The sequence below is a fragment of the Propithecus coquereli genome, unplaced genomic scaffold (genome assembly GCF_000956105.1).
Source record: "Propithecus coquereli isolate 6110/MARCELLA unplaced genomic scaffold, Pcoq_1.0 Scaffold13, whole genome shotgun sequence".
NCBI lineage: Eukaryota > Metazoa > Chordata > Mammalia > Primates > Indriidae > Propithecus > Propithecus coquereli.
In genome coordinates, this window is record NW_012137191.1 from 7,411,034 (window position 1) to 7,422,503 (window position 11,470).

The window sequence follows — 11,470 nt, forward strand, 5'->3', positions numbered from 1 at the left end:
TCTCAGTTGATGTACGTGCTTTCTATTCTTTAAAAAGATATAGATGCAATCAAAAGAGGACTTCTAAATATTGCTGGTTACCTTCTCTCTTTTCTTCTGTTAATATACATGAGCATCCCTACTTTCACCTAGAACCAGTCCCTCCTTATATACTAGAACCCATCCATACCTTTTTATCTACTTACAGACAATACTTCAGAATATTGTATCCCTCTTCCCCCCTGCCTCATTGGTTTTTCCTCTCTACTAGATGATCCCATCCTTGTGCAAACCTGATTTTTAAAAATTTTCCATCTTAAAAATAACAACCAACTCTCCTTGATCCGATATCCCCATCCAACTCCTATTCCATTTCTAGGCTTTCTTATAAAAGAATTTTACTACAAAGTAAAATTCCAAAGAGCTGTTAATATTATCTCCTCTTCTCACATTCTATCGAAACCAGTTCAATCAGGCTTATATTCTTACCACTCCATGCAATAGCTCTTGTTAAGGTCACAGTGATCTCTACATCTGCAGTCCCTAACCCTTGGGTGTTGGACGAGTACCAGTCCATGGCCTGTTAGGAATCAGGATGCACAGCAGGAGGTGAGTGGCGGACAGGCAAGCAAAGCTTCATCTGTATTTACAGCCACTCCCCATCACTCGCATCACCACCTGAGCTCCACCTCCTGTCAGATCAGCAGCGGTGGCATTAGATTCTCATAGGAGTGTGAACGCTACTTAAATTGTGCATGCGAAGGATCTAGGTTGCGCACTCCTTATGAGAATCTAATGCCCGATGATCTGAGGTGGAGCTGAGGCAGTGATGCTAGCACTAGGGAATGGCTGCAAATACAGATTATCATTAGCCAAGAGGTTTGACTGCACAATAAATGTAATGGATTTGAATCATCCCGAAACCATCCCCACCCCCACCCCTGGTCTGTGGAAAAATTGTCTTCCATGAAACAGGTCCCTGGTGCCAAAAAGTTTAAGGACCACTGTTCTACATCACCAAATTAATGGTCCAATCTTTAGTTCTCATTTTATAGGAACTAGTAGGAGGATTTGATACAGTAGGTCACTCCTTTCTTCTTGAGACAGTTTCAAGATTTTCCTAACCACATATGTAAAATAGTGAAAAATTCCATCCTAACACCCCAGACCCTAACCCCTCTCCTTCCCCAGACTCCCCTTCTGCCTTACCACAGAACCTATTACTACCTGACATATTATATATTTACTTTTGATGAAATGTAAGCTTCCTGAGGGCAAGGACTTTGCACTTATACCAGTCTCTAGCCCGTATTGAGCATGTGCTAAATATTATTTATACTAAATACTTTGTATTATTTCTACTATCATACTATTAACCCATTACAGACCCTGCTAATTTTTTCCTGGATTATAACATGTAACAATCAAGTAAGTACTTCTATCTCAATTTTCCTTTCCTTTAAATCCACTTTCTATGCTATCATTAAAAGCATATATCAATTTATATAGTATATCTATAACAATTGATAACATACTAAGAAGAAGAAAAAATCAACATAATATCTTGAATGACTTGATTAAAGTATAGAAAAATTCTTTATTTTACTGAACATTTGCATTATCCAATCCACATCTTTCCATTCCTATTTAAAAATATAGTACTTAGGAGCATTTTATTACACTCAAGTCATGTACATCTGGATTGGAATTGTGGCTCTGCCATCCCGTGACTTTGGTATTGTTACTTAACCTATCACAACCTTGTTTTTATTGCCCATAAAAATGGTTTGATCATAAATAAGAATTGGTTGCAGGGTAGTTCAGAGAATTAAATGAACTAATGTGTATAACTGCTACTACTACTGTTACTATTACATAGTTACTCATTTTCTTCATAAGCTCAGTGTTCACTGAAGACCTACCAGGTTAATAATAAAAAACTTATTGAAAAGAACTTATATTCTGACTTCTCTTTACACAAAAGAAGCCTTATATCCTTCGTTTGAAAGATATCTCAAGTGGTATTGATATAACTCACAATATTTGTAAACACGTGTGTAGGACTAAGCATAAGCATCAAAAGAAATGTTTTTTCAGCCAAAAAAATAATTGAGATGTGGTGGGTTAAACTGAAAAGTGGACAATGGAGAATAGTCTGTCTACCGTGAATTTAGTTTGCTGCAATCCCTAGTCCACTATGTGAAATCAATGAATATTGATTTATAGTGATTTACCTTCAATCTCTAAGAAGGGGCAGTTCTATACGAGTATTACATAGCTCAGTATCTGAACTGTTCTTAAAAAATGAAAAAGAATTCCAGAGATATAATAAGATAAAAAAGTATTGGTGATTTTCAGATACCACAAATAACTCAGGAGAACACCAGGTTAATCATTCCTAAAACAACCGAAAGAAGCGAACTGAAATAATTCACTAATGTCAAAGAATATCATGGTATACAACTAGGTAAAAGAACCTGAGGGATGTTTCTGTTTTCAAGTCTAACACATTTTAATTTTAACTTGGCAAGAAAAGATAGATTAAAAATATATATTGCACCTAAAATTATTAAACTATTGATTATTGTAAAAGCAATTTCTCTTCTACTAAATTGTGTCTGCAGCTTGATTCCTCTGACTATATCTCATTTTTTTAAGCATGGTTGTTTCCAATTAGATCTATCATAGATAAATGGTTAATCAAATCAGTAAGGAAATAGATATAATAAAACATATAAAAGATTTTAAGAACAAATATATTAGTATCATTTTTGATTAAATGAATACAATGAAAATAAAAGTCAAAGTTCTATTTAAATACAGTTTTGATTTTACATTGTGTTTTAAATATCTGGAGCTTAATATCAGAAATATCTATAAATAAGCAAAATAGTTTCAAGTACAACTATTTTGACAAGAAAATAAATTCCCTGAGAATACAGTACAATATGCATGCACCATCGATCTTTAAAAACTTTAAATTATTCCAGAACATTTTGGAGACAGTGTTACATAATTTATCAGGATTTAAAAATCTCACTCTGACACTCACTAGTTGTGAGAACTTGGCAAGCTGCAATGTCTCAACCACCTCTGTTTTTTCATCTGTAAAATAAGAATCCTACCTACCTCACCACTTTGTTGCAGGAATTGACGTTGATAATATATTTTTTATGTAAAACATGGAGTTACCTTTCATTCTTCCTTCTCTTTCAACCACATGCAGTCTTCCTTTACTTTACTCCCAGCAGGTAGTCTTGTGCCCACTCTTAGCTCCTCAAAACATACTACGGACCACTGACAGATCAACATGCCTAAAGCACCAACTTGTGCGTTCCACTGTCCTCTTCAAACACTTGCAGTTACTCCCAATGTCTGCAGATTAAAGTAAATATATTGAATTTTGTGTTCTACGTCCTCCACAGTCTGGGTCTTTCTGCCTGCACAGCTTTATTATCTAATATTCTCCTTTCATGCATATTCCATTTCACTCAACTTGGACCACTCATTGCCTAGAAAGAGGTCATGCAAATTCAAGCCTCTTTCACTAACACAGTTTTCTGTTGCCTGTTATGTACTTGCCCTTCTGTGTATCTCAACTTCCTATGAAGGAACACTTCTTTAACATCAAATCATAGTCAAGTCCATTCCCATTAAGTATGACTCATTTTTCTTACCGCTCATTTGTGTTGTTATTTATGCTATTAATTTACAACAATAACCCCCTGACTAGTCTCATTTCTTTTCCCCTCTACAATCCATTCTCTAGACAGCAGCCAAACTGATACTTTAGAGGTGCTAATCATATCAGGTCACTGCCCTGCGTAAAGTCCTCTCGTGGGTCCCCATACTTAGAAGAAAAGACAAAGCATCATGTATCACTCTGCGCCAGGCCAGCCTGCCTCCTCATTTGTGCTCTGGAATTTATTATTCTGCCTTTGCTCGCTAGGCTCCTCGCACTCTGTACTTTTTTCTCTTTCATCTGTAATTCTTCCACACATCTTTGCATGGCTTGCTTCTCTGAAGAGACCTTCTCTGAACACCTTATCTAAAATAATCACCAAACACACGCATGTACCACACACACATGTATGTGCAAACCCACACATGCACACATTGATCACGGTCTATCCCTGCTTTGTTGTCCTCTTAGAATTTATTATTATCTGAAGTTATTTCTTAATTTCTGCTATCACCACACTCTTAACTCCTCAAATGGAATGTAAACCCCATAGAGTAGAGATGGTCATCTTTATGGCTGTATCCCTAATTCACAATATTGGAAATGCTCAACATTTGTTCAATTAGTAAAGCAAATCTTCTGTTAAAAATCACATAATCTGTTTCCTTAACTGGAATACAAATTCCTTAAGGACCATGACTTGTCTGACTGCTCTAAAGTTCTTGAATCTAGTAAAGTGGCTTGAATGTGGTAGGTGCTCAAATATTTGTTTTTGTTTTTTGAAATTAAGTCAAGTCACAGGTTAAAGTAAAATGAATGCTAAGAATTACATACAAACACATAGAATGTCAAAAGTGAAACAAAAAATAGAATGCAAAATAAAAGTATCCTTTTATCCATTCTATTTTTTATTTTTTTAATAATTTGTTTATTCCAGCATATTAGGGGGGTACAAATGTTTAGGTTACATATATTGCTTTTGCCCCACCCAACTCAGAGCTTCAAGCATGTCCATCCCCCAGACAGTGCTCACCGCACCCATTAGGTGTGAATATACCCATCCCCTCCTCCCACTTGCCCAACACCCAATGAATGTTACTACTAAATGTGCACTTAAGTGTTGATCAGTTAATACCAATTTGATAGTGAGTACATGTGGTGCTTGTTTTTCTATTCTTGTGATACTTCACTTAGTAGAATGGGCTCCAGCTCTATCCAGGATAATACAAGAGGTGCTAGATCACCATTTTGTGGCTGAGTAGAACTCCATGGTATACATATACCACATTTTATTAATCCACTCATGTATTGATGGGCACTTGGGTTGTTTCCACATCTTTGCAATTATGCTGTTATAAACATTCTAGTGCAGATGTCTTTTTTACAGAATGTCTTTTTTTCCTTTGGGTAGATAGATGCCCAGTAATGGGATTGCTGGATCAAATGGTAGTTCTACTTTTAGCTCTTTGAAGTATCTCCATATTGCTTTCCATGGAGGTTGTACTAGTTTGCAGTCTCACCAGCAGCGTATGAGTGTTCCTTCCTATCTCTCTGCATCCACGCCAACATTTGTTGTTTTGGGACTTTTTGATAAAAGCTATTCTCATTGGAGTTAAGTGACATCTCATTGTGGTTTTGATTTGCATTTCCCTGATAATTAGAGATGTTGAGCATTTAATAGCTAGTTTCTCATTAAATGTACCATGAAAATCTACTTCATTTTACGTAGGTATTTTATTGGCAAGGCCATCTGTAGTATGAACTTTCATTTCTATTGAAACCAAATCACCAGAGTTTGTGAATCCTGAAAGAATTAAATTTATTAACTCTAGGTCCCGCAAAGCCTACAAAAGGATTTTTGTCATGTGTATATTTAAAGACAATGGTTTTCAACCTTTTTTCTTACTGTCATGAGACAAATTTCCCTCTGTGATACTATAGATGTGTGGCACAAGTCAGTAAATGTGTGGTCAACATTGTTAAAACTTCAAAGGAACCAAATAACTCACACCGAAATGTTTTCTTAAACCTTCCAACGGCAAACTATTTTGGTGAGATATTTCCTTTTTCCTTCCCCTTACTCAACTTCCAATGCTAATGCTAACAGTGAAGAATTTTAAAAAGCAGAAACAATCAGTAAGCAAAATGCTTGGCACATAGTTGTCATTCAACATATATTTTAAATAAATAAGTAAAACAATTTTAAAAGGGCCTCAATAAAGAGCCTCACAAAGTATCAGAATATTATTATAATATGTACAAATTTCAACTAATTTGAAAAAGTGAGAGGGAGAAATGTAGTGTGTGATAACTATTTCATTTATAAAAGATGCACCAAGTGAGACAAAAGAAAATATGAACTTTTCAACTGGAAACTAAATGATAAAAACAGAATGAGTTTTTATATTGATCTGTGTTATCAAATCAGTTTCCTCAATTATGGTGTAATGTACCTAGGCTATATTCATATATATTAGTGGCTCATGTAGTTGGTTCTTCAGTGAATAATAAATAAAAAACTAAACTCTTTAATAAATATTGGAATAGCCAAGATTATTTGAAGCATATTTTAATAGTTTAAGATGTTTTAACAATTAAGTATAATTTGATAGTAGTAAGACTAGCCAATATTTGATCTTTTTTAAAAATGAAACATTTGATGCCAATATCCATATCTTGATTGAAAATGACTATAACAATAAAGGGAGGAAGAATATCAATAACAATTAAGCTGTTATGTCACTAATTACTGTTGGAAAGTTAAATATATTTTTACTGTTAAAATAAACAATAATTTTGTAGAACAGAAATTTTGTGATGTGTCCAGTTTCACAAATAAGACTCCCTAAGAAAAAATGCGAAATCGAGAAAAGGAGTTTTAGTTCTGAAGATAATTGCTGGAACAAAATAAAGAAATAAATAAAATTATAATATATTTTCCAATAGGGAAATATTTAAATAAATTTGCTACAATTCAATACGGACTATTTTATAGTGATTAAACATGGTGATTACAAAGACTATGTGGCAATATAGATTATATGGAATATTAAATGAATAAAGTAGGTTATGAATTATTACAGCCCAATCAAAAACATGTAATGAAACATTTGTTTAGGAAACAAAAGGCTAAAAATAAACACACATAATGATAGCCATGATTTTGACTGGAAGAAGATATTTTCCCAAATACTCTCGAAAATAGTTATTTTATTTTTCTAATATGTAACGTACATAAGTGTTGCACCTCCGTGCAAAAGTTCTTGCACCAAAATATCTCACTTCCCAATATATCTATGAGTCTATAATTAGTAATTTCTCCTCTGTTCATCCTGACAAAGCAAGGTACCCAGGGATTTTTTCCACCTTTTACTCCACACATTCATTCTGAATGGTTTGACAACCATCTTTTATGCCCATGACTCCCACATCTTTCTCTTCCAACTATTTCTATTCTAAGTCTCAGTCCTATGTATTCTGACAGCAACTGAAAGATACAAAGCTTTCTTGAAAAGATTTTGTAGCAGCTTTTGTAAACTATGTTAACAGGAATTCTTTCAATCACCTCTGGCCTCCTGTAAGGTTTCATTTTACCATACCTACTTCCCAGGCTAGAAAAGTTAAGAGCAAATTTCAATTCTTTCTCTACCTCTGTCATGCACAAATAACCAGTCACCAAATACAGGCTATTTCGTTCCAGAAATCTCCTGAATTTGATGCATCTTTTGCATCCTCACTCAGTTCATGCATTCATCTCTGGTGTTCGTTTCATTTTATTTTTTTCCAAACACCCATTCTAAATACTTACCCTATATTACCTCATTTAATCATTATGCCAATCATATGTATTAGCACTATTTTATAGACAAAACCAATGCTCCAAAAGCATAAGTAATTTGCTAACATAGCTAGTAAGTGGCAGAGCTCACAATCTTAACTACTGCAACCAACCTCCCTGTCTTTATGTCACTCCTAGCTGTTATTTTTTTAAATATTATTTTCTTCTCTATTGCCCACATGGTTACATTCAAAGAAAGTAAAGGCCTTGAAAGTCTAGAGCACGTCTAAACTGTCCAAGCTTATCTCTTGTCACTTCCTACTCCACACCTTGTGCTCCTGCCAAACCCAACAGAAAGGCTCAGGACGAACATCTGTGTCCTTTCTTAACCCCACTGCTTTGTGCATACCTGGACTGCTTAGGAAACTGTCCCAATTACTCTCCTCAGAAATCCTTCACAACAAAGCTTAAAGCCTTCTTTTTCAATGGAGCCTCCCCTCCCCCATAACCAACATGATGAGTAACTTGTTCTGCTCTCCACGTCCCCATAACACAGTATTCATATATCTAACACATTATCTACTGTAAGGTAACAGATTATTGGCTAATCTATTTTCCTAAATAAACAGGAATCTTCACCAGAGCATGGATTGGATCATATTCATCACTGTATCGTTTTCTCATCTGATATTACCTCCACATCCACTATATGCTAATGCTTAACTCAGTGCTTGGCACATACTAGACATTCAATAAATTGTTGATGAGAAAAATTACCAGAACACCATATATTAGGCAGTTTTCAAGGTCAGTGAGCCTTGTAAGAGAACTAATAGCAGAGTCTGAAAGGTCTCTAGGAATAGAAGGCAAAGAATGAGATATAGAAATGACAAGAGATGAAAAGCAACAAAGACTGACTTTACCTATTTGAAAATTTCATTATTTCTGAAATGTTAAGTAATAAAAGCAAGTTAATTTGGATAGAATTCTCTGCAACAAAGATAAAGCATTTTCCTCTCTCCCTCTTTGTGTAAACTTGATTCAGCTATTCAGCAACAGAGCTACTATGGTGAAATATCACTCTACCAAATGCTTTTAGTTTTAGCCCATTTAAGCTATTGTAAACTCAACTTGGCAGTCACCTTGCTGCACAGTGAAAAGAGCAGGATAAATGAAACTTCCCTGACGTTCTTTTCATCATCGAACAGTAGGAGAACATTATTGGCTTTGTTCAGTTGTGGCTAGGTTACAGGGGTTATATTTTAAACATTTTAAGCCAAATCCCCCTGTAATGTGATATTATTGGGCCAGTTTCTCTGACTTGAGAGAAAGCCCTATTATAAGTGGAACTAGTTTTGTTTCATTTCTTCAGAATACACGTAAAACTCTTGGAAATGTTAAAAACTTAATTTTTTCCCTACAGTTTATGGGGGGAAAAAAAAGAAAAGAAATTCTGCCCCTCAAAGAAAATAGAAAAACACAACAAGTTCAAATGTATTTAATTTAGTAAAGATACTACATTATGAATTCATTTCTAGAATTTTCAAAATTTTTCCATTAAAATTTATTTAATCTAATAATATTTGTTATTTGTAAACATCCGTCACAAAAGATACGTAAGAGCAGGATCAGTACTAGTAATCAAGGAAACTACGTCTGCAGTGAAATGAAATAGTCTACTTCTCTGAGATTAGGTATTTACTAGTTTTAACATTGAAGTTACATCACCACTCAATGTCACATTGCTTCATCTGTAAAATAGAATTAATGTCTAATTCACAGGTTATTTCAAGTATGAAGTTGAAATTTATAATATCTGCTGCAAATAACTGATCAATATATGTCATTTAAAATGAAATTTAAGTACATTAAAGTGATAAAATTTTAAGTCTCTCACTGAGGATTATGCAATAGCCTTCTAATTAAAGCTAAATGGTAAGATTATTTTTAATTAAATCCATTGTTTAAGTCTATCATTCTTATTTCTTTTTCTGGTAAAGTACATGACACTGTATGGAGCATACATGAGAAAAAAAAATGAGTAGACCATAAAAATGAGGGAAACTTGCTTATTAGGGTTTTTCTTGGAACCACAATTGAAAATGAAGAAATGTGGATTATGGATTATTTTTCTAAATTTAACTGGAGTCAAAAATGAGAATTATTAAAGCTGATTCAAAGTGAAGTAAATAAATAGGTGTAAAGATACAGCCAATAAAACTAGAAATACGTCTGTTTATTTTCCTATTCCAGCATGTTTAGTGTGTTTTTTTGTTTGTTTGTTTGTGATGGCAATTATCTGCACAATTATATGACTGTTTATTGAGAAGACTTCAATGGAGATGCCACAGGTCACTTCAATATTTATTAACCATCAATTCTATATATGTGATGCTAGAAACTAAGTGCAAAAAGATAAATAAAATTTTGTCTCAAGGAGTGTATTGAGGAGCAAAAAAAAAAAACAAACAAACTGGTATAGAAACAAAAAATCCCTGCGGATTCAAAAACAGATTGGGATAAATCTACATTATGCAATGATTAACACAATTTTGCTTCTATGACCATCTAATGTGTTAAAATAGCTTTAACTATAATTATGATATTTTTGCATGCCCCTCTGTTTTAATTACAGTAGATTTATAATACGTTTTATTTCAAAGTTGGATCATATACACTTTATTTTCATCATTCTCAGATTTATCCAGTAGATCTCACAAATTTATTTATCCTTATGATGTTTAGAATCTATTATTTTGTCTAGTTCTAATTTATATTAGGTTTTTCAAGGGGAATTCATTAAATGTATTGATTAACATAGGAAGCAAAGGTTTCTTAACACCATAAGTCTTCTTATCCAAAAGCAAGATAGACTTTCTTCTCTAATCCTCAGGAGTGTAATATGTTTTCTTCATATGGATCTTGGACATTTATTATTAAATAATAAGTTTATTTCAAGGTAGTTTCCTTTGTATTTTTACTGCAAATGAGGTATGTTCACCCATTATATCTTCTTTAAAACTATTTTTGTAACAGAATAGTATTTCAAACTTCCAGAAAAATACAGAGAATTATAAAATAGACTATTCCGGTATTAAACATCAACCTCTTCCAAATTCTAGCATTTGACTATACTTGCTGCAGATGTTTTTCATAAAACAAACAAACAAACAAAAAACATTACTGACATGGTTGAAGCCCCTGCTTACCTTTCCAGATACCCTCTCAAATGGGATTGCCATATAAAATTCAGGACTCCTGTTGCATTTGAATTTCAGGTAAACAATAAACAAATATTTAGTATAAGTATGTCTCATATAATATGCATTAGAATTATTTTTATTTGCTAAATCTGACAACCCCTGAGGTCTAGAAATATCTTAAATTTGTGTTTTAATCATTCTTATGCATTTCAAAACACTACACATTATATTATCATAAACACTTTAGATGTTAGAACATCGTTTTTCATGTCTTCAAAACTTATACAAATGGTATAATGTATTTCATTCTGTAACTAGCTTTTTAAACTAAATGTTAGATTTTGAGATTTATCCATAAACTATCCAAGTTGTTTACTAATTTGAAATGCGGTTTTTCATGATTACAAACAAGATTAAAATTAATATGCTTACACATTTCTTCCCATTTTTCTTACGCATATGTGAGATATTCTCTTAAATGTAGTTCTCAAGCCCCACTGCACTCTAGAATTCCCCAAGGAGCTTTATAACATGCTGATGCCAGAAAAGTGTCTCCAGTATTTCTAATTTAACTTGTCTGTAGCGTGGCCTGGGTCCTGGTATGATGGTAAAGTGCAGCCAAGTTTAAGACCCACTGTTTTACTCTAGCATGTATTTTTAGAAGAGGACCTGCTTGGTGGAAGGTTCTGTGAATCATCTATCATACCAGACACTGTCGGATTAGGCTCCAAAGTGCTTTCATTAATTCAAAATCTCATCTGCTGTGTACACTTCCCACTGCTATGCTTTTTAGTTTTTGCAAATTTCATAGATATGAAACATTAAATT